This window comes from Bos indicus, chromosome 6 (assembly GCF_029378745.1).
Source record: "Bos indicus isolate NIAB-ARS_2022 breed Sahiwal x Tharparkar chromosome 6, NIAB-ARS_B.indTharparkar_mat_pri_1.0, whole genome shotgun sequence".
In the NCBI taxonomy this organism is placed as follows: Eukaryota; Metazoa; Chordata; class Mammalia; order Artiodactyla; family Bovidae; genus Bos; species Bos indicus.
Genome location: NC_091765.1, coordinates 77,481,358 through 77,506,111, shown reverse-complemented (window position 1 = coordinate 77,506,111; position 24,754 = coordinate 77,481,358). Strand labels below are relative to the sequence as shown.

Genomic DNA, 24,754 nt, shown 5'->3' with positions numbered 1-24,754 from the left:
CTTTCCAAATTATAGAAACTTTCTTCTAATATTGCTACGTATGCACTTTAAAGTTTCTTAATTTCTCTTTATTATGTTGCATGTAGATTCTCTTTTTACTAAAAAGATGAAGGTTATTTTAGAATCTTTTATTGTAGTCAATATTGCTGAAGATTATACGGAAAAAGTCACAGTTTTCACAATTTTTAAAACCACTAAAATATATTACATCAGTTTATCTTAAAATGGCATTCTTTATGCCTAGGAACAGATATATTTGTAGGAGGAAATACATTTAAAATATATATTAGGTAAATAACAAAGAACCATTTAAGACTTGCATCACAAATTCCATTTGGGGGAATAGATGTTAGTTAACAGCAAAGGTATTCTTTAAAACCTCTAAATGCTTTTATTATATGCAGCTGTGAATTGGTAAAATTGAAATTGTGAGTGTGGCAGCCATTTTCCTCTCAAATGTCTCATGGTGGAGGGTGGGGAATGGGTCATAAACAAAAATTTTACCACAGTTTTTATGAAACTACACTTCCATTTTCTAACACCACTTCTCTTTTTTTTTTCTTTGTCTTTTAACATTGACTAAGAAACAGATGGAAGTAATTCGAAGACACAAAGTATGTCACAAAGTCTTTTCCATACAAGCATATTTTTCAGCAAATACAGGACCTTTGTATAATTCTGCAACATCAGCTGGATAGACAAGCATATGGGAGCAAAAGTGGCAACTCTGCCACTCATATGGAGGCAAAGGCATGACTCCAGCTTTCTCCATACACAGGACACGGATCTTAGTGCTGCCTTGCCTCTGCTAATTGCAGAAAGACAACATACTGCACAATTTCCTCCAAATACGATACTTAGGAAAGAGAGGTTTGGGCTAATGACAGTGGTCATACTTAAATATTTATGTTCCTTTCCAAATTAAATAAATTCAACAAAGGAAACTAAAATCTGGCTCTGAGTGCATCAACATGTGTCCTTACTCTGTTAAAAACAACTTCAGCAAACAAAACAATAAGTGAGTTAACATTTATGCCAGAAATTGTACTAAGCATTTACACGCACCATCTACCTCATTCTAGCCCAACTCCACCCCAAGAAGTACTTTTCATCGTTAAGCTCAGTCACTCAGTGTCACTCAGTCATGTCCAACTCTCTGTGACCTGATGGACTGCAGCATGCCAGGCCTCCCTGTCCATCACAAACTCCCGGAGTTTACTCAAACTCATATCCATTGAGTTGGTGATGCTATCCAACCATCTCATCCTCTGTCGTTCGCTTATCCTCCTGCCTTCAATCTTTCCCAGCATCAGGGTCTTTACAAATGAGTCAATTCTTCATATCAAGTGGCCAAAGTATTGGAGTTTCAGCTTCAGCATCACTCCTTCCAATGAATATTCAGGATGGATTTCCTTTAGGATGGACTGGTTTGATCTCCTTGCTGTCCAAGGGACTCTCAAGAGTCTTCTCCAACACCACAGTTCAAAAGCATCAGTTCTTCAGCGCTCAGCTCTCTTTATAGTCCAACTCTCACATCCATACATGACTACCGGAAAAAAACATAGCTTTGACTAAATGGGCCTTTATTGGTAAAGTAATGTTTCTGCTTTTTAATATGCTGCCTAGGTTGGTCATAACTTTTCTTCCAAGGAGCAAGTGTCTTTTAATTTCATCTCTGCAGTGACACCATCTGCAGTGATTTTGGAAACCCCAAAAATAAAGTCTGTCACTGTTTCCACCATTTCCCCATTTATTTGCCATGAAATCAAGGGACCAGATGCCATGATCTTAATAATCTGAATGTTGAGTTCTAAACCAACTTTTTCACTCTCCTCTTTCACTTTCATCAAGAAGATCTTTACTTCTTCTTTGCTTTCTACCATAAGGATGGTATCATCTGCATATCTGAGGTTATTGATATTTCTCCCGCAATCTTGATTCCAGCTTGTGCTTCATCCAGCCCAGCATTTCTCATGATATACTGGTATATAAGTTAAATAAGCAGGGTGACAATGTACAGCCTTGACATACTACTTTCCCTATTTGGAACCAGTCTGCTGTTCCATGTCCAGTTCTAACTTTTGTTTCCTGATTTGCATACAGATTTCTCAAGAGGCAGGTCAGGTGGCCTGATTTTCTCAGCTCCTGAAGAATTTTTCAGAGTTTGTTGTGGTCCACACAGTCAAAGGCTTTGGTGTTTTCAATAAAGCAGAAGTATACATTTTTATGGAACTCTCTTACTTTTTCGATGATCCAAGGGATGTTGGCAATTTGATCTCTGGCTCCTCTACCTTTTCTAAAATCAGCTTGAACATCTGGAAGTTCACGGTTCATGTACTGCTGAAGCCTGGCTTGGAGAATTTTGAGCATTACTTTACTAGCATGTCAAATGAGTGCAATTGTGCGGTAGTTTGAGCATTCTTTGGCATTGCCTTTCTTTGGGATTGGAATGAAAACTGACCTTTCCAGTCCTGTGGCCACTGCTGAGTTTTCCAAATTTGCTGGCATATTGAGTATAGCACTTTCACAGCATCATCTTTTAGTTTGAAATAGCTCAACTGGAATTTCATCACCTCCACTAGCTTTGTTCACAGTGATGCTTCCTAAGGCCCACTTGATTTCGCATTCCAGGATATCTGGCTCTAGGTGAGTGATCAATCCATCATGATCTTCTGGGTCATGAAGACCTTTTTGGTACAGTTCTTCTGTGTATTATTGCCACCTCTTCTTAATATTGTCTGCTTCTGTTAGGTCCACACCATTTCCGTCCTTTATTGAGCCCTTCTTTTCATGAAATGTTCCCTTGGTATCTCTAATTTTCTTGAAGAGATCTCTAGTCTCCCATTCTGTTATTTTCCTCTATTTCTTTGTACTTACCATTGAGGAAGGCTTTCTTATCTCTCCTTGCTCTTCTTTGGAACTCTGCATTCAAATGGGTATATCTTTCCTTTTCTCCTTTGCCTTTCACTTCTCTTCTATTCACAGCTATTTGTAAGGCCACATCAGCAACCATTGTGCCTTTTTGCATTTCTTTTCCTAGGTGTTGGTCTTGATCCCTGCCTCCTGTACAGTGTCAGGAACCTCCAACCATAGTTCTTTAGGCACTCAGTCTATCAAGTCTAATCCCTTTAATCTATTTGTCACTCCACTGTATAATCGTAGGGGATTTGATTTAGGCCATACCTGAATGCTTTAGTGGTTTCCCTACTTTCTTCCATTTAAGTCTGAATTTGGCAATAAGGAGTTCATGGTCTGTGCCACAGTCAGCTCCCAGTCTTGCTTTTGCTAATTGTATAGAGCTTCTCCATCTTTGGATGCAGAGAATATAATCAGTTGGATTTCTGCATTGAGCATCTGGTGATGTCCATATACAGAATCTTTTCTTGTGCTGTTGGAAGAGGATGTTTGCTATGACCAGTGTGTTCTCTTGGCAAAACTCTATCATCCTTTGCCCTGCTTCATTCTGTACTCCAAGGCCAGATTTGCCTGTTACTCCAGGAATTTCTTGACTTACTACTTTTGCATTCCAGTCCCCTATAATGTAAAGGACATCTTTTTTGGGTGTTAGTTCTAGAAGGTCTTGTAGGACTTCATAGAACCATTTAACTTCAGCTTCTTCAGCATTACTGGTTGGGGCATAGACTTGGGTTAATGTGATATTGAACGGTTTGCCTTGGAAACGAACAGAGATCATTCTGTCGTTTTTGAGATTGCATCCAAGTACTGCATTTGGACTGTTTTGTTTAGTATGATGGATACTCCATTTCTTCTAAGGGATTCCAGCCCACAGTAGTAGATATAATGGTCATCTGAGTTAAAATCACCCATTCCAGTTTATTTTAGTTCACTGATTCCTAAAACGTTGATGTTCACTCTTGCCACCTCCTGTTTGACCACCTCCACTTTGCCTTCAATTCATGGACCTAACATTCCACGTTCCTATGCAATACTGCTCTTTACAGCATTGGACTTTAATTCTGCCAACAGTCACATCCACAACTGGGTATTGTTTTCCCTTTGGCTCCATCTCTTCATTCTTTCTGGAGTTATTTCTCCACTTACCTCCAGTAGCATATTGGGCACCTACCAACCTGGGGAGTTCATCTTTCAGTGTCCTAACTTTTTGCCTTTTCATACTGTTCATGGGGTTCTCAAGTCAAGAATACTGAAGTGGTTTGCCATTCCCCTCTCCATTCCAGCCCCAAGTCCCGCCAAAAGTAGTTTTTCTCATTATCTCCTGTATATTGCTGAGGATATTGAGACTTGAGACAGTAACTTACTCAAACAGCTAGCATGTTTGGGAAGGAAGCAAATCTAGACAGTAGACAATAGAATCCAAAATATATTATTGGATTGACCATAAAATTTGGTTGGGTTTTTCCATAAGATGTTATAGAACTTCTTTGTCAACCCAAAAAATCACTCCAGAATACCATATAATAGTTTAGAGCAAAGTTTATTTATTTTCAACTTACTGTCTATGAAGAATATACTTTATACAGCAGTCTGAATGCTCTTCAGTGGGCATTTGATTACACAAAATCTCCCTAATTTACTTTAAATGAAGAGTCTTATCTTAATAATATCAAAATAAATTCAATATGACTGACAGTTAAAGTTATTCAAAATCTACTTTTCATTCTAAGTATTAATTAGGATTATAGCTGTATCCATGATGATTTTAGTTACCATCTCATCTTAAAAGTCTGTAGAGGCCAGACTTAAAAGTCTGTAGTATTCTCACTAGCAGTGTATCCCAAGCTGTTTGGAGAAATGTTAGAACAGGTTTTTTTTTTTTTTTTTTCCATGAAAATCATGACTGCATTGTTTTCTAATTTTAAAAAGCTGTTCAAAAAGTAAAATCTATCCAAAGCCCTCATTACACAGAATGCAAGGCTTACACAGATATTTGATTTATACACATGAATGCAACATTAATCTTACCAATTACTTTAATTTCATTTGAAAAATGTAAGTTATTACCCTACCTCCCCCTTTTTTTAGATTCACTCTCTTTGCTTATTTTTAAATCATGACTTCTGAACATACTTCTGCTTCCAGGCATAGTTTTTTCATTAACATTTTAAGTTTGTCACAGAAATCAAAAAAATGAACACAAAAATTTTAAACTTAGTATCATAAAACCATATCATGTTTGAAACTCTAGAAGCTCTATTTTAGCATAAGCACAAATTTATATGAGAAAGTTAAATGTTTTAGTGTCCTATGAGATACCGTTACTTAGAGAAATCAGATGTTCCAAATAATTCCCACATATTCAAACTACCTGGACTTGACTGAATTCGTTCTTGTATTTGAAGATCTCACAAATATCAAGCACTTAAAAAACAATGTATTTTCACCTCTAATGGTAAACTTAATATGCACTGAAAAGTCCTTTTTTAAATGGACACATCACTTTCTTCCCTATGGCTTTGCATTAAACGTCACACAAATGAACAGCAACAATTCAGAATTAGATGGATCTATATCACCCATTCATTCTCTACTGAGAATGAACATCTATGAAAGGGAAACCCTTCTACCATTTAGCTCAAACAGAGGCAAGAGAAGTTCATGACATCTGAAAATCTACCTCTTCCAATGATAAGTGATGTTTTCCTCTGACCCAGTTCTGAGAAAGGTCACTTGCACATTAATTCTGGGCTGGCCTTGATTGCTGCTTCTGAATAATCTGAAGCTCAAAAGCAGTGAATACTCTACCATAAATTAGTTAGCTATGGGATGCAGTGCAGCTGCCTTCAGCAAAGAGTTCAGAAAAGAGTAGGCTTCTCCATTTCCACATCCATTTCTGATTTTAGTAATTTACTTTCTTTTCTTAAATGCCACAAAATCAATCTTAGAAAGACCTACTTCACAATGATGTGTACATGAAGTGCTATGGACATACGATAGATTGTATTTCACAAACTTTTCCCATTTATTTAAATATCTGAAATACTAACAAAACCTAAACAATGCTTACTCTAAGAAACCAAAAGCCCTAGGATAATTATATTTTTAATGCCATAGTATGACCTCATTTGAGAGATCTGTAAAACTGGGTAACATTCAATTCTGTCAAATCTTTGTCTAAGATCAAGGACTTGGACAATCAATATAATACCATAGTAAGAGCAAAGATTTACAACATATATAAATTTCAGTTTCATTTTACATTCTTGTCTCCTAAAGGCATTTGAGTTTATATAGTCCTGACTTGGATACTAAACACCTGGATTTGAATTATTGTTCTATTACTTCTTAGCTGTATTTCCTGAGCATTAATTTTATAGGAAAAGAACACTGATACCCATCTTTATCACTTTCCAAGAAAAGGGTTCATATTCGTCTCATATAAGAGATGCTCAATAACCACTACTGCTTTTCTGTTGTTTCCTTTAACTACCAGGTTTTGACAGTCTATTACAAGATGGAGTTTTCTAGGAATGCATATGCCATACAAATATTATCATCTCCCATACCCATGATATGAAAAGAATTTGTCACCTACCACCATCAAGTCTTCCAAAATTAAGTTTCAACATAACTGTAGCCAATGAAGGAAGTGATCAGAAAAGTCATTCAAATAATATCAGATATTCATGGCATTGCAAGAGCTCGATTCCATATTTAAGGAAATGCTTGCTTTTTTACTGCATTAGCTGCTATAAATGGCAGGTGTTTAGGACATTCTGATTTTCTTGGCCATTCTTACATTTCATCTGCCTATTGGCAGCAATAATAAAAACACGCTTCGGGTAACATTAATTTCCTGACAACCTCTCCAAGTGCCTTTGTATTTCAAACTTCTTTCCTCTGATGCAGTGTTATCTCACAAGCAAATCTAAACTACTATGACTGCCACTCTCCTACGTTGCTTAGGACCTTCACAATTAGACAAGGATATGTTTCCAGGAATGTCTAATGTCAGATAAACAATATTTTTCTTAATAAGAAGATTAACTGAAAAGTGATACAAATAATGTGATTCCCATATGGGAAATATTGGTGCTAGTCACAAGTAACATTTTCTCAAATTCTCACTCTTTATGGAGTTCAATCAGTCATACAACAACATCCTGTTAGAATTTTACCCCTAAAGGTTTTCTTGTATAAAGACATGGAAGTAAACCTGCACTCAGGAAGAGGCCCTGCACTCAAGAGCCTATAATTTTAAATTTAGTCTTATAGGGTATACCTAACATTTCTGAGCCTCTAACCTTTATTCTTTACATATTCTGACCCTTAAATATGATGGTTTTTGCAAGCTGCACATGTCTAAATTATTTGTACTGTGGTAATTCTAAGTAAATTGGGATCTGAAGACAAACTGGCTTACATATTTCTTTTTTTGATGTGGGCCATTTTTAATTTTTATTGAATTTGTTATAATATTGCTTCTGCTTTATATTTTGATTATATATGGCCAAAGGGCATTTGGGACCTTACCTCCTCCACCAGGGATCGAACCCACACCCCCTGCATTAGAAGACAAAGTCTTAACCCCAGGACCACCGAGGAAGTCCTCACATAAATAAATTTTAAACCATTATTGTTTCTTATAAACAGCAACCAATCTCTTTGACATGATGATTTGAAAAGAAGACTCGGTTGACGGAATCGGGTTTTCCTGGCAACAATTTGCTATGTAATTTTAGGCATGCCACTTAATTTCTCCTGGTCTCAGTTTCTCCATTTGTAAAACCAGGGAGCAGAACTAAAGGATTTGGAAAGGTTCGTGCCAGCTCTCAGATCGATGATCTCATTTAAATCTTTTACTTAGATGAATTAAATGGCAAGTTAATAAATCATCTATTAGATTGAATGTAATGGTCTGAGTAAGGTTTTGCTGCAGAATGGCAAGGACTTGCATTTTGGTTTAATTTTTTAAATACTGGCTCTTGCCAAATTTAGAGCAAGTCAAATTTGACAGCTTGTTCTGCAAATGACATTATTACTTGAATAGAGCATTAGGCCATATTTGGAAAGTACTTCAACTAGCAAAGCAAAATAGAATTTATTATAGCTTTATTTAATGCCATGCTTCAGAAAAATCACAAATCAGTTTCATTAAATTTAAACAAAGATACATTTAAAACTTGGCAAAGGTGACTATGCTAATGAAGAATGATTACTTCTCTACCTATCAGGTACCACCAGAGTGTACATTACCACGATAAGATTTAATCTATTCAAACTCGAAACAAATGGGCTCTGTACAGAGTTCAAATGCACGATAGTTAAATTTCTCAAAATCAGATCTATTGTTCTCAAATTCTCTTTTAGAAATCCTTTCTAAAAAGAGCACACAGAGAAGAGAACAGGGAGGAGAATGTAAAATGCACTAACAAAGCTTATGTGCTATTAAAAAGGGAGAAAAAGAATATGTGAATTTTTATTCCACCTTGATCTTCTAATTAAAATAAGTCCTACAGCAGACACTGCACCTGCCAGCCAAAAGTTTATAATGAAGAGAGAGACTTACTGCAGAGTGTCTTATCCGTTTTTACTCCCCCGGGCCCAAAATATTGATCCCTTTCATTGAATAAATACTAAAGTAACAACAAGAATCCATTATGTCTGACCTAACAAGAATTTTTAATTGAACAAGTTACCATCTGAATGACCAAGAAACAGTGGATATACTATCACCTGCCTTTCACTTCTTAAAGCCCTAAGTATAAAGGGCAAATAATGAATGAGTTGACAAAATTATTCATTTTCCCAAGAGTGCTCTCCAAATAAATGTCCTTTGTTTTAAAGAATTAAGATAGTTTTTGCTACCTGAGAAACTCGGTCACACTTTCTATAGTATTGTAGCAGTGTTTCTCAAGAAATTATCTTGCCAATTAATAAATGATGTACTACAGGTCTAACATTTAATTTTACATAATGTTTTTCCCAAATATGGGTCATATTTTAATACATCACACACAACTAGAAAAAAAGAAAAGGAAGCCCATTTCTTTTTCTTTAGAGGAGGCTGTTAGTACTAAGTACTAAAAAGGTATGCTAGCAACTTGATGCTAAATATTTCACAGGGCATTTCCACAGGAAATAATGATATACAAATATCTTCCTTAAACGATAGAATTTACCTCGCTCAAAATAGCTTAGTCCAATAAATTCTTATATACTTTATTAGACCCTAGACTAAAACATACCTGATAGTAGGAAGATATAAATTGGGTGAATCAGCAAGTAAAAACAGATAGCTAACCTTGGGATGAAGTTCTTTACCTTGCATCTACAAAGAGGGAAAAACTGAATTCAGAAGAGAATACCTGCAATGATTTCAAATTGGAATATTAGGCCTGTGACTTTTACACTAATAAGTGGACACTGTCCACTCAAAATATGAATAACTTTCAAAAGAATTGAAGCAATATTAACTTCTCCATAAACTACTTTATTTTTTTCCCTTTGGATCAGTTAATACATTGGATTCATAACGAAAGCAAACTAAATGTTATAGACTAAAAAGTGAAGCCCATGTTTTAGGAAATCAATCAAACATTTACATGGGCTCATTAAAAAATGGCATGTTGGCCACTAATAATTATACATATTCATAATTTAAATAATCAGTTATCAATATTTTCTTGCCAAGATTTTGGACAAAGAGCATGCTCATATACTTCCACAAAACTTACTTAATAGTCTGTATTTTCAAAAGCATTTCCATCAATACCTCCCCGAAAATACCAGTACACTATTTATTATATAATTACAATACTTGAATCAAAGTAGCAAAATAAAAAGGGAAGACAACTAAAATATTCTACACCCTATCCAAATTTGAGGTGGACAATGCTTTACTGAAACAGATGGAGAGACGTAGTCCATGTTCAGCCTGCCTTTTAATTGAGTAGCTCTCAGTTTCTGTGAGCAAGTACGTAAGAGAGGGACAGAGAAAAGAAAACACCTTTTCCTCCTTTTTTTTTTTTTTTTAAATTGAACCATGGTATTAGTAGACGGACAGTATTTTTCTTTTTTACCAAACTGACATCAACTCACTTTAAATATTCTTTCTAGTCTGTACTGGAATGCTGAAGGGTAAAGAAGGATAAGAAAACTGACCCTCTACATGCAAATGAATAAAATCCGGGCTGCCTCAACTTCTCAGGCCTACTGTACAGCAGAAATGAGGACGAAGTCTACAGATTGGCCAGTCTCTGAGATCAATGATGATCAGTGGTGATATAAGAACTCACTATATAACTCATATTTTAACCATATAAATCTTTCTGAGGGAAAGGGATAGAGATTTTTATTCATGCTAAGTTGCAGCTGGGACCCTCTCTGAAAAAAAAAGAAATCCTGATTGATGTCTCTTAAATATCACACGCCAGTAATTTATTGTATAGGGTGTTTGCTTTTAGAAAAGGTTATGAAAAATATATTCCAACAGAGTTGAAACCTTAATTTTCCAACAAGAACTGCAATTGCTTTCATTTATGTAACTTGTTTGAGTTTGTTTCAATCTTTTAAATGTATTTAAAAACATGGCATTCAACACATCAAAATTGCTACTGAGCTCAGAATTATAATACTTAGACAAAATACAATACATCAAAATGAAGAATATTTACAAAAATACTATTCAAAACTAAACTGAATTCATTTACTAGCAATAGTCCAGGACATTTTCATCAATGAACATACAATTCTGAACACTAACTCTCCATTGTTCTACAGCAGTAATGTTTCTATGAGTTTATTATTAAAAACAAAGGCACTGACACTAGCCTATGGCTTACTTTAATTAGCGGACTACAATGTGAAAGTGAAAGTGTCAATCATATCTGACTCTCTGTGACCCCATGGACTGCAGCACACAAGACTCTTCTGTCCATGGAAATCTCCGGGCAAGAATGCTAGAGTGGGTAGCCATTCCTTTCTCAAAGGAATCTTCCCAAGCCAGGGATTGAACCTAGGTCTCCCATATTACATACAGATTCTTTATTATCTGAGCCAATCAGGGAAGCCCCAATTCGGATCAATAGAATTTTTGTCAAGCATAAAATATTTTTGGAATGATTAGATTATTCTTATATATAAAACTATTTCATTCTATAAGAATGAGCAACTATAGTAGAAAAACTACTTCCTTTTTTTAAAGATAAAGGGAGAATCTTTATCCCTATATTTTTAGAACAGTCTGTAAATTGTATGTAAGAAAAATCACAGTATAAAATCCACTGTAGAACATTCCCTGCCCACAAATGCTTGTCCTAGTTCACACGAGCCTATGTGTTTGGACACTCAGTCGTGTCCGACTCTTTTCGACCCTATGGACTGTAACCCATTAGGTTCCTCCATCTGTGGGATTTTCCAGTCATGAATGCTTGTCCAAATATGTCCAAAAACATCCAGTAAAGATTTAGTGAATCAAAGCAATATATAACAAATCTTCTTTCCTACAAAAGTATGTTAAAACTGAATGGCATCTTCTTAAGAGTCTAGAATCCCTACTCTCTAAAAGTCACCCCAAATAAGAGTCAGCTCTTTATTCTGCCTTATGAATATGTATGAGTACAATTTAATCTTTCTAAAGTATCCCTAAATGCACTTTTTAAAGGTAATATTGTAGTGAAGCACAGGAAAAGCCTAGAAAACAGAGCTCTTTCTAAAGTAGTCCTGAGTCAGAAAAAACGTGAAGAATCGAGTCCAAGCCCTTTGGATATAGTTGTGCCAGGCGACTAGCAGAGGCATGAAGGAGGAAGACCAGACAAACTTTCTGAAAATCTATTCATTACAAAATAAAAACTTAACCTGAAATGCTACAAATTACTTTTGGATTTGTTATCAAATTGTAACTACCTAAAGAAGAATTCTAGAAACACATAAAGACTAAAAGATGTAAAATTGAAAAGGTAATATGATAAAATTCCTTATTAATTTTATACCACTATAGATAATATCCCAAATATCTATGTGCATCAATGTGCTTTTGCAAGAACTAAGGAAAAGATAAATTCCAAAATGCAAATTAAAAAGATCATTATTTTAAGTTAATCTCTTTCAACTTTGAAGTTGCACTGAAGGTCAAAAATCTTGGGTTGTAGTTAATTTTTCACATTATCTTATTATGTGTGCCAGTACCGCCCACTTACTGGAATTGACTGACCCCCACAGTATGCTATATTGCTTTAATTCAAAAGCCAGTTTGAAATTAAACTTCTCATCATGTTTAAGGCTGGTAAAATTCAAAACTTGTCCATTTTAGCCAATTATCTCACTTTTCCCTCCCCGAGCAAAAACTTCTGATTTATACTTTTTATCTTATATTACTTACAACTCTTAGAGAGATTAGAACTTGTTTACAGCATAACATATACCCACTACATTCCTCTGTCACTGTTCAAAGTCACCTTATTAACTACTCTCCTCCTTTTATTCAGCCCAGGAAGATAGAAAATAATTGCTGCTGTCATGAGTTAGAGCAAAACCTAAAAGATACAGCCTGTTGCTACTGCTGCTAAGTCACTTCAGTCGTGTCCGACTCTGTGCGACCCCAGAGACGGCAGCCCACCAGGCTCCCCCGTCCCTGGGATTCTCCAGGCAAGAACACTGGAGGGGGTTGCCATTCCCTTCTCCAATGCATGAAAGTGAAAAGGGAAAGTGAAGTCACTCTGTCGTGCACAACTCTTAGCGACTCCATGGACTGCAGCCTACCAGGCTCCTCTGTCCATGGGATTTTCCAGACAAGAGTAATGGAGTGGGTTGCCATACACATATGCGGCAACCCTGGCCATGAGCCAGGGAAAAGTCAATCAATCAAAATCATCTTGGACATAATCTTTTTAATTGTGAACCTGAATATCATCAGCAGATGATGAATCTTCACCTACTAAAACCCAGTATCAATAGCAATGTCAGGAATATTTTTTTTTTAGCAAGTTGTTCTTTGGTAGATTCTATTTGTTCAAAAATATAAAAATATTAATCAGGTTGATACAGTTAATAAAACTTAGCTCAAACCGACTCGATGGACATGAGTTTGAGTGATCTCCAGGAGTTGGTAATGGACAGGGAAGCCTGGTGTGCTGCAACTCATGGGGTCGCAAAGAGTCAGACACAACCGAGCAACTAAACTGAACTGATTCTGTATATAAAGATCACTCAAATGAGTATATTTTGAAGAGTTTATCAGTTTTCTTCCTACCTTACCTAGGCAAGGATGGATGGTTGTGGAATCACATTAATACTTCCCTGCCTCTTACTAGTTTGATGGACAATATAACTTCATAGATGACTAGGTGTAGCTATGACACATAAATGCCTTTTATTGACACACATGGTCACTGGGACCTATGACTTTTGCATTGGTACCTACACAAAAGGCTTCATTTATTTAAAGAAACATTTTTCCCCAGATATAATGTATACTTTCAACACAAAGAATTTTTTACTCTCCCATTCCAGGAAACAAAAAAGATATAAACAGCAAAGTTTCAGTATTGTCCACATTAGTCATAAGCCAATTATACTACTCCAATATTTCTACATTTCATTAAGAAAAAGTATGTCAGACCAGGTTTCCAATGTCTTCCAACCATATTATCTATCATTATGGATTTATAATTTGACATAAAGAAAGCAAACCTTTGTATAATACACACTGGTTCTGCTTTTGTTGAATACACACATCAATGATTTTTAGAAAGGAAGAAAGGAGGGAGAATCTGAATTTTGATGTGATTTACAAAGACAGACCATCCTTCACACTCTTAGTATATGTCTCAAACATATTTTATAAGTCTTACCAACTTTATAATCACTCTGAGCAAAATCTGAATCCAGATAACATGGTCCTCAGCTATGTTGCTCATCTGGAGTTCTGTGTAGAGAAGGTAGTTTAAAGAAAAGGTTAATTAACACAGCTGTGGTCTACCTGGAACATTTTCTAGGCTAAGACAACTGCAATTCACTTCCCCTAGAAATCAGTTGACTGGAATTCTTGGCTTTCTCCCAGGCAGTTTCTTAAAAAGGTTACCAGCTTAATTGAATGAAATCAGTGTCTGCAACCATCAACAATTATCTCTAGAGCAATACTTGTTATTAGACTGAATAAAATCAAAGTTAGAAACCAACCACAATTACTTATGGAACAATAATTCCCAATATTGGCCGGTTTGATTGCATCTGTTACTGCTATGGAAACTTCCTGAAATCTACTTGCTTCTTCTTTCATGCAGACACCACATGGATAATAAAAGATACCAACAAGTCTATAACTTCCATTTATTTCAAGGAAAGTCAAAATTATCTTGAAGCAAATGAGTAAAAGTCCACCCTAAATGGACAAATACAGTCTGTTTTATCTGCAATCACAATGCTGTCTCCATTACATTTGCTGTTGGCCAGTGACCTGGGTCGATCCCTGGGTCGGGAAGATCCCCTCCAGGAGGGCATGGCAACCCACTCTCGTATTCTTGCCAGGAGAATACCCATGGACAGACGTAGGCTGCAGTCCATGGGGTCGCGAAGAGCCGGACATGACTGAGCAACTTCACTTTCACTTTTCACTTTCATGGATCGGAGAAGGAAATGGCCACCCACTCTAGTGTTCTTGCCTGGAGAATCCCAGGGATCACAGAGTCTGGTGGGCTGCCGTCTATGGGGTGGCACAGAGTCGGACACGACTGAAGCGACTTAGCAGCAGCACTATTTCAGTACTTGCAGGTCCTGGAAACTTTTTTGATTCATTTGAGAAACCAGTATCCACAGTACCCATGTAATGTAGTCATAATCACATTGCACTCAATGCCTCATTAGATGACTAGCAGCACATCACACGTCATTTAAGGCTTTTTCTGGCACTTCAGAGTAGACAGATATTCCATCCAAATATGAAAGTTTTAGCAGTATTTTTTCTTCCTGCAAAATGAAGAGCTAGAACTATACATAAAAATTCAAAGAAACCAGATTTTCCAGGTTCCATAAGGTACTATATATAAAGACAAGTGTTTTATAATTAATATTTAATTACAGATAAGATTAAAAAGATTAAACCCCAACCACAAGGTTCCTCCTCTTAAGAATTTCCTAACTTTTCAAAATATCAAAGTGAATTAATAAACTATTTTAAATCCCCTCTCTCTGGGAAAATTAGGGATATCTTTACTACAAAGTTCAATTCCTATTAAATAATATATTGCATACTGTTGATTTCATTCCAATTATTTTCATTTAATAATGCTAACAAAATGGTATATACTTTACTTGGAAAATAACACAGCAGAAAGCAGACTATGAATTGTTTCTGCAATGATTTTACATTTACCTAACTTTTCAGTTTGTTGTTGTTGCTCAGTGGCTAAGTCATGTCTTAAGTCAACTCTTTTGCAATCCCATGGACTGTAGCCTGCCAGGCTCCTTTGTCAACGGGATTTCCCAGACAAGAATACTGGAGTAGGTACCCATTCCCTTCTCCAGGAAACTGTCCAGACCCAGGAATACAGTCTCCTGCATTGGCAGGGGGATTCGTTACCACTGAGCCATCCAGGAATTCATAATTTACCCAATGACTCTTTATATCAAGATTGTATTGAACAATTTTCAGAAACTTTAAATATGGAATCCCCACTTTTACATCTTAAACTCATCTAAATATGCACAGTTCCTAATACATCTGTGCACTATTTTTTAAATCTTCCCTAGCATTACCATTTGACAGCTGATATGCTGATCATTTTTCCAGAAATATTTTAAAAGATACACTCCTTTATGGTTGAGTCATAGAAGTTTTTAAGAGTGGTAGTGCATCACAGGACAAAAATAATGAACTGGTTCCTTATTATTCAAAATAAAACAGACAAGAAGTCTAGTTCTTGATGTATAGGTGGCATTGTATAAAGTAGGGCAAAATTAGAGGAGACAGAAGTCCTTCACTTTTATTTTTTTTTCTCCTTTCTATAACAAGATAAATGCTTGTAAAACTATTATAAAATAAATATGATCAGGAAGAAACTAGTGTTCCAAATTCAAAATATAATGAAAAGAAACCAAGGCAGATTTTTTTTTATTTATTTATTTTTAATTCAGGGTGGTTGGCCAGGCAAGAAGCAGCCCAGGTTAGTTAACGATCTAACAGTGGTGATCACTAATATGCTCTTTAGTGAATGTGAAAGAAAGCATTAGCTGAGTTTTTTTCAGAAGAGTGAAGCCCAAAAATAACACAATTCTGAGGTTAATATTTCTTCCTAGCAAAACTCAAACAGGTATAAAATAGAATTACCACTTACAGAGGTTCCTAGGAAAGTCATACCAAACTAACTTCATTTTCTAATTTTGAGAGTTAATATTATCAGGTAGAACTCAGATATGCATATATTTAATTTCATAAAGTCTTCCATTTAAAAAAATAAAATATATAATACAAAAGAATGAAAAATAGATCATAATTATGTAGAGATGGGTGAATGACTATACCACATAGATGGCTATGAATTACCACAGATTGTGGAACTGCTTAAAATTGCAAATAATAAATTTCATAACTATTATAAAGATGATTCTCATGAATAAGGCTGGATTATTATACTTTAACATGGAATAACGTTAAAAGTCAATCTTCTAACCATGGCTAAGTCCTTCCCTGATCTTTATTTTACTTCTGCAACCTCTCCTTTCCTAACATCTCTATCTCCATAGAAGTCTAAGACCAAGCCCCAATTAACTCAGCTGTTTGAAAGAACAATTCTCTCTTAGCTTTAGAACCTCACATAGGTTATTTCCTTCTGTTTCAGAAACTGTTGTCCTCACTTATCACATGGCAAATCCTCAATATAGACATTACTTCTTTTCAAAGGAGATATTCTTCCTTGACATTCCTGGCTGGTTTCAACGTACTTGTAAATACTAAACTGAAACACTGCATTACAGTTGTATCATAGTTTTTACAGTGATTCTTTAATCGTATGTTTCTTTTATCCAGCAGTGTGCTTGTAAGTCAACTCTTGAAAAAAATAAGGATCTCTAATTTGAAGTGTTTATCAATTTCCATGGCAAAACATTCTCTTCCTGCCACCACTGCACATACATACACACTCCATGGCCAATTTCAAAATACCAATGTTTCAATCCTTTGAAACACCTTGGTAAATCACTATTGTTCTCTTCATAGAGATGAAAAAACCAGATCTGGTTTCATATGATTACAAAGATCTTAAACCAGGCTCTTAGTTTAACATAGAGCTAAATTTGTATGTGTTGAGGTGTGTTGTGTGCCAGACTTTTTGCTAAGTACTTTTCACTTACTTATTTAATTCTCACAACTACCATGAAATACTATTTATGTATGAAAAAAGAGACATGATGATATTAAATAAGTTTTCCAAAATTGGAAAGGTAGTAAGTATCAAAATTAAGAGCCAAAATCACATTGTTTACATCAAAGCCTGTGATCTTACCATTAACTCCACTTCTGCCATCAAGTACTAGACTGTCTCTAGGCTTCATTATTTATTAACAAGTAGATCAAGAAATGCCCAGGGAAAATAATAGACAGAAAAGCACATTTTGTTTCCTTCTATAAACAGCTTTTAGCTAAATGCTTTGGTAGAAGATATAAAGTTTGAGGCTCTATCTAGTCTCTCTCTTGTCCAAAAAGTATAAAACAACTAAACCATTATCAGTTTTCCAATATTCTTCATAAGCTTCACAAATTTACAGGTTTAATATGCAATGAAATCATCTTCAAATATCTAAATCATTCTGATCTCTTTCAACTCTGACCTTGTATGGTATTAATATCTATGGACAGGGAAGCCTGGCGTGCTGCGGTTCATGGGGTCACAAAGAGTCGGACACAACTGAGCGACTGATCTGATCTGATCTGATGCTCATCATGGCCTTCCCTGGTGGCTCAGAAGGTAAAGCATCTGCCTGCAATGTGGAAGACCTGGGTTCGATTCCTGGGTTGGGAGGATCCCCTGGAGAAGGGAATGGTAACCCACTCTTGCCTGGAAATTCCATGGACGGAGGAGCCTAGTAGGCTACAGTCCATAGGGTTGCAAACAGTCGGACACGAGTGAATGACTTCACTTTCATGCTCATCATATATTTTAACATTTAATCATATACATCTTATTGAAGTTCCTTGATTGCAAGAAGCATTTTTATACTTCCTTGCAAATCCCTGAAGCCTCTAGCACAATGTTAGATACTAAGTACTTACTCAGATGTCTTCTAAATTGAATCATAAAGTAATGATTTTTGAAACTGTAGAAAAGAGGAAATCTAATGTGTCAATGGCATATATCTTGGTAACCTATTTGAGTATGCATTGATTTGCATCGCTTTATAACAGAAACTCATATATTTCCAATGAAAGTAAGTGTTTTAGAACATAAATATGTTCAAAGAAAAAAATGTACAAGATACAAAAAGCTAATTATGCCATTTTTCTCCTTTATGTCATCATGTCAGTGAGACACAAGGACTAACTTGCATTTCGGTCAGACTTTATGCAACACAAACACTGGGAGGATAAAACTGCAAGACTCCAGGCTGTGAGGAAAACTGCTTTGCTGAGTTGCTTACATTGAGGAAGAAGCCTGACCAGTTCTGAATAGTGATGATCTTATATCAAATTGTTATTTGTCTTGATTTTAAAATAATTAAATATGGTGGGAATGGGAGGATGCTGGTGAAAGATTTTATTGGAATATATCATTAATTAGTTTTGAAATAAATTCAATTGATGAAGAAGCATGCCTGAAGTGATACTGGGAGCGAATCAGGCAAATATGGGAATGCTTAAAAATCTTGGCATGACAGAAAAGAAAGCACTAGTTTGTATGTTCTTATCTTAGACATAGGATTTAATTATGCAAAGTATTAGTATATGAGGTATGCTGCTGCTAAGTCACTTTAGTCGTGTCCAACTCTGTGCGACCCCATAGACGGCAGCCCACCAGGCTCCCCCGTCCCTGGGATTCTCCAGGCAAGAACACTGGAGTGGGTTGCCATTTCCTTCTCCAATGCATAAAAGTGAAAAGTGAAAGTGAAGTTACTCAGTCGTGTCGGACTATTAGCGACCCCATAGACTGCAGCCCACCAGGCTCCTCCGTCCATGGGATTTTCCAGGCAAGAGTACTGGAGTGGGGTGCCATTATGAGGGCTTTTTTTTAATACTTGTGATACCCAAATACCTCTCTATATTTCAAAACTGAATTACTTTATTTTTATTATATATTCATATAAGAATATATGATTAATCCTGAGGTAAACACCTTACCTACTGTTATGGACACATTAATTTTATAGGTTTAGGGTCTACAATGAATAGTTATGAATAGTACTGTAAGTTTACTCTTCAAGCAGTCGGACAACATCTCAGGAGTGTCAATGACAATTAGTTGATTTCAATAATACTGAGCGCTTACTATGTCCCTGATACAGAACTAATCACTTTATATGCATTCTGTTATTTAACATAATCGAGAAGCAGTTACTATTTGTATTCCCCTTCTACAAGGTAGAAATCAAGGAGGTAAAATAATATCCCCAATGTCACACATCCCAGAATAGATCAAGAACTTGATCCAAAGGCCACATGAACCACATTAGGATGATGTAACACACATGCTAACACACCCCAGGGTTCTGGTGGGTCCTAAATATTGGAAAAGCAATATGCAGATTCTATTACAGTTGGAAAAATCATCATCAATACCAAAACCATGGAGGCTTATAGAGCGAAGTATATCCTCATTTGGGGATCCTCTGATGTTATAAGGGCTTTTTTTTTTTTTTTTTGACTGGAACCAAGACTAAATTTTATCAAGGGACCTGGTCCATTAGTTCATTCAGTGCTAATAAGCAAGATCTCCTGGTATTACCAACATTTTAGTATTGGTGGGGTAGAAATTTTAACACTCAGGTTTACAAAAATATTTGTCCTAGGGCTCCCCAGGCAGCTGGTAGCCCTAACCTTAAAGGACTCTAACCTGTACCTGTTCATACATCTCTTCTTACTTTGGAGAAAAACAGGCAGTTGAAACCACATACACATTTTCCCCACAAACCACTGTGCCTTCTGCCCAAAAGTGTGCATGCACATGTACACACAGGTACACACACACACACACACATCCATACCTTCAGTAAGAAAAATGGATCCAAAAATATTATAAAGTGAAATAATCTTTAATAAGTTCATATGACACAACTATATAACAGCAAGGACAACATAAGAGCATTACAATGTTTTATTTGACTTTTATTTCAAGACTGTTAACATCAGTAGTGAGGCTTTCTAACTTAATTTTAATATTTATCTTCACTATTTAAATTTGGTACTCACAGAATAGATTTAAAGTATTCCTAAGCTATCCTAGTCAGTGTGTCTAAAACTAAGTTCAAAGAACACAGATCTGTCTAAATATATACCTAGTTGTTCACTGGTCCCCATAACATAAACTTGATACCAAAGGAATATTATGGTTTTAAAATAACAATTATAAATAGCACTAATTAGATATCATGAGTAAATATTTAAACTATTGTTTTGAATAACACCTGGAGAAGGAAATGGCAATCCACTCCAGTACTCTTGCCTGGAAAATTCCATGGATGAAGAAGCCTGGTGGGCTACTGTCCATAGGATAGCAAAGAGTCAGACACAGCTGAGCCACTTCACTGGTTTGAATAACATTATCCTCTCTCCAAAATTTGGAGCCAAACTGAATTTCTTATTTCTTTCAACAGAGCAAAAAATTAGACCAAGATCAGTGTGACCTTGTGATCTTTTTGACATTGTGATCTATCATAAACTACTATGATATTATTTGTAGGAGGGCAAGTATGTTAGCAATAGACTTGGAAACATGGACCTCATGGAAATACTGGATTTCAATGCCAAAGAATTAAAAATAGTGAAAGGTGAAATAAAAGCACTGAATATATTTTACAATGAAACGGACTCTAAGCATGTTAAGATTTTTTCCTGTACTTTTGTGTACAGCTGGGAATATTATAATTTTCATATTTCAGTTCATATTAAAATTTGATTGTATGTATAAAAGACTAGAAACAGAAGAAATGAGAAAAGTAATCACCAAAATGTTAGAATTTTTAATGTATATGCTGTGTTCAGTCATGTCTGACTCTTTGGGACCCCATGGACTGTAGCCTGCCAGGCTCCTCTGTCCATAGGATTTCCCAGGCAAGAGTATTGATGTGGGTTGCCACTTCCTGCTCCAGAGGTCATTACTGACCCAGGGATCAAACCTACATTTCTTGTGTCTCTTACATTAGCAAGTAGATTCTTTAACAGTGCACCACCTATTAAAGTTAGTTTTCAAATATAAAGATTTTTCCATAAATACAAATGACAGGATGTGAGAATACACATAGTCAAATGCATGACACACTTAGCTGGCTTTGCATTTTTAAAATGTGATTCTACCCTGGATGTCCTTCATCATCTTTAGAGTTTATAAACTTGGTTTGTTCTAGATTACAAGTAATGAAAGGTAAAAATTAACACAAAGTAAATCACTGGCAAAGCACAGTAAAAATGTGCTTTCTCAGGTTGATTTAGTGTTGATTAACTCACAATACTCCTTCACACAAAACAAACAAACAAAAGAAGCTAAACTTTGAAGATTTATCTTGAAAGATATGATGTTCCTAAAAATGTCGAGTATTTTTACTGACTCATGCAGAGGAAAAAAAGTGTCTGTAATTATTGATACTACCTCAGAGAAGACTCATAATTCTAGTAAATTCTATTCAGTTTGGCAGGAAAATAATTTCTGATTTACTTTTAAATTCTCTAACAACTAAATACTAACTATGTGCTGCAACAACTTAAAGCAATAAGCAAATACCCACAAAGGAAGGCAAGGGAGACATACATTTTAAAATTAATGATATAAAGGATATAAAAGGATGATTAAAAGATAGCCAAACAACTAATATTCATGTTGCCTCAGAATTCTCTATCAGAGAATAATCACTTGACTGTAAAGAGCAGAAGAAAAACTGGTCAGAAGGAAAAGTAGAGCTAACGGTAAGAAAATGTGAAAATGTGTTGAGAAATACTGTATTACTAGGAAAGTATTCCAATCTCCTAGACCATTTGACTAAAGAGCAGATTATTTGAAAGGACTTGCAAAATAGATCCAACAAACGCAGTTATCTTTGAAGGAACTTAAAAGATTGGAGAGGGGTCTGAGTCACCAGGCAGACTCAGACAAATGCATTTTCAATTTGCAAAAGAAGAGAACAGTAAATTCTTCAAGATATTGACATAAGAATTTTACATTATTCTTTTAAAAGCTTACATAACAACTTATTAGGAATTGATTTGCATGGTGCTAGAAAAGGATTTCTTGTTTACCAGGGGCCACCTGGCTACACTAACCATGAGTTACCAGAAATGAAGTACTGAGACACAGACAGCACAGAACAATGGTGAATAGTGAGAGCTCCCAGGAATTATGTACAACCTGTGATCCAGGCAAGTAATTTCCACTCCCTACAATTTGATTTCCTATTTGTACAACAGTAATAACAGGACCTCTTCATAACAGAGTTATGAAAAATAAATGTATTTAATAGTGATGACATAAAACAATAATGCACATCTTCTTCAGTATAAATAATTAAAAATGGCATCTCTAACTACAACATCATCCTTTCTAAACATATCAGATATGTAAAGAGGGAAGCAAAGAAGACTGAGTTTAACCAGTCCTACCCCTAGTGACATAGCAGTAAGGAACCCACCTGCTAATGCAGGATACGTGGGTTCGATCCCTGAATCAGGAAGATTCCTCAGAGAAGGAAATGGCAACCCACTCCAGTATTCCTGGAAAATCCCACGAACAGAGGAGTCTAGCAGAATACAATTCCAAGGGGTGTCAAAACAGACAGACACAACTTAGCAACTAAACAACAAGAGTCGGGCATGACTTAGAGACTAAACAACAACACAAGGCAATTGGTGAGAACACTCATGACAGTCCTGTCCTCACAATGGGATGTACAGAAATAAAATCAAGCCAAGGCTTCTCAGGTGGTGCTAGCAGTAAAGAACCCACCTGCCAATGCAGGAGATATAAGGGAGGTGGGTTTGATTCCTGAGTCAGTAAGATCCCGTGGAGGAGGAAATGACAAACCATTCCAGTATTCCTGCCTGGAGAATCCTATGGACAGAGGAGCCTGGAGGGCTACAATCCACAGGGTCACAAGGAGTTGGATATGACTGAAGCTGAGTGTTAAAATGCTCCAAGTTTAGTAAGAGAAACCCAAAAAGCATTTAATAAGAGGGCCAGCTGAACAATTTCAGGACCTCTAATGCACCAGTCTATAAATACTGAATATATACAGTATACTGTGTATACTGTAACTTCTGTGTGTAAAAGCTACCTAGGAACAGAAGCTCTTTTCTTGAGAACTTACCACTTTCAAAATTTCACAAAAGTGAGCAAGTCTGTGTTGAAGAACAATGGGATATCAAACCTGATTTGCCAAAAACAAATGCATTCAGTGGTCAGGTAATGTCATTCTAATACCAACCCACAGCATCCTTCTTTAATCTAACATGTGGTTGCTATATTTATGCTATAACTTAAGTTACTTTATTGACATTATCCCTTCCATTTTTTCCATTCACGTAGAAAGTGCAAGAGTGTAAAAAGTAGTAAGAAGGAGTACACAATGACAGAAGTGAAAAGATAACAAGAATGAAAGCAATCACTGGTGCTGAGATGAGCACTGAGTCAGGAGTGGCAATGACTCTGAAAAATGAAGAATAAATCAGAAAACATGCAAAATATTGTAGGTTGATCCGGAAGACAGAAAGACAAATGACTAGTAAAAAGGAAGAGCTTTGAGTGTGAGGATGACCTAAGGATCAGCATCAATCCTGGATGCCTGTGAAATTGATGTTAGTTCAGGAGACAGACATTTTTCAGGAACTTAATAAGCATGGCAACTACTACTGAGGAACCCATGTTGAAGTCCAGGGATAATTATAGTTCCTAGGCAAGTTCACACTTGTAAAACATAGCACTCAGGAATGGAGAGTCCCCAGAGGAGGGGTCTACTGAGGGGAATGATTCACAACAGAGTAGCAGTCAGCACAAAGCTGAAAAGTGTGCCTTTTAAGGTTTAAGGTTTAGAACTTAAAGGACTAGTAGACCTGGTCTTCCAAAGTCGTATCACTTTTAATTTCTTTTATCTTTCTTCCCTCAGAGTTTTAAAATCATTTCAAATGGCACCAAGTAGGTAAAATGTGTAACAGTAAAAATCTAGGTTTCCAGTTTCTAGTAAAATAATCTGAGGAGCTGGCAGCACTTACACAATATATTCCTAGTTTATTAAGACTCTCTGCTAAGATCTTGAAGCTTCTGAGTTTATGATCAAATTTCAAACTTTCAAAGGACTGAGCCACTCACATACTTCTATAGGATGAGGAGTATAAGCGGGATGGAAGAGTAACCACGCACTTTGACTAACCCTGAAGATGCTGAATGTAAATCAACTCCCGTAAATGAAACAAACAAGCAAACAAAAAATGCACAAGGAGGTTGAAAAGTAGTTAAAACAGCAAAAGCTAAAGGTAAAAAGCTTTCCTGTTTTAACCAATAATATTGATAATGCACCTTGATCGCTTGTACAGCACTTTGATCAGAATAATGGTTATGCCAAAAATTAAACAAAGGTAAAAAATCAAACTGGAGGCTAAAGTTTAGAAAAATAACCAGTATTATAGAAACATAGGGATTTAGAA

General features: G+C 36.0%; 1 protein-coding gene across 21 annotated transcripts in view; it reads right to left on the bottom strand.

Moving 5' to 3' along the window:
- ADGRL3 (adhesion G protein-coupled receptor L3) overlaps window positions 1-24,754 on the bottom strand; it is a 943,166-nt gene that overhangs the window by 856,547 nt on the left and 61,865 nt on the right. Inside the window, exon 2 of one of the 21 annotated variants that reach the window (XM_070791494.1) lies at window positions 13,773-13,846. The exons of the other annotated variants lie outside the window; for them this stretch is intronic. The gene's annotated coding sequence lies outside the window, so the exon portion shown is untranslated. The remainder of the gene's footprint in view (window positions 1-13,772; window positions 13,847-24,754) is intronic. 21 annotated transcript variants of the gene reach the window in all.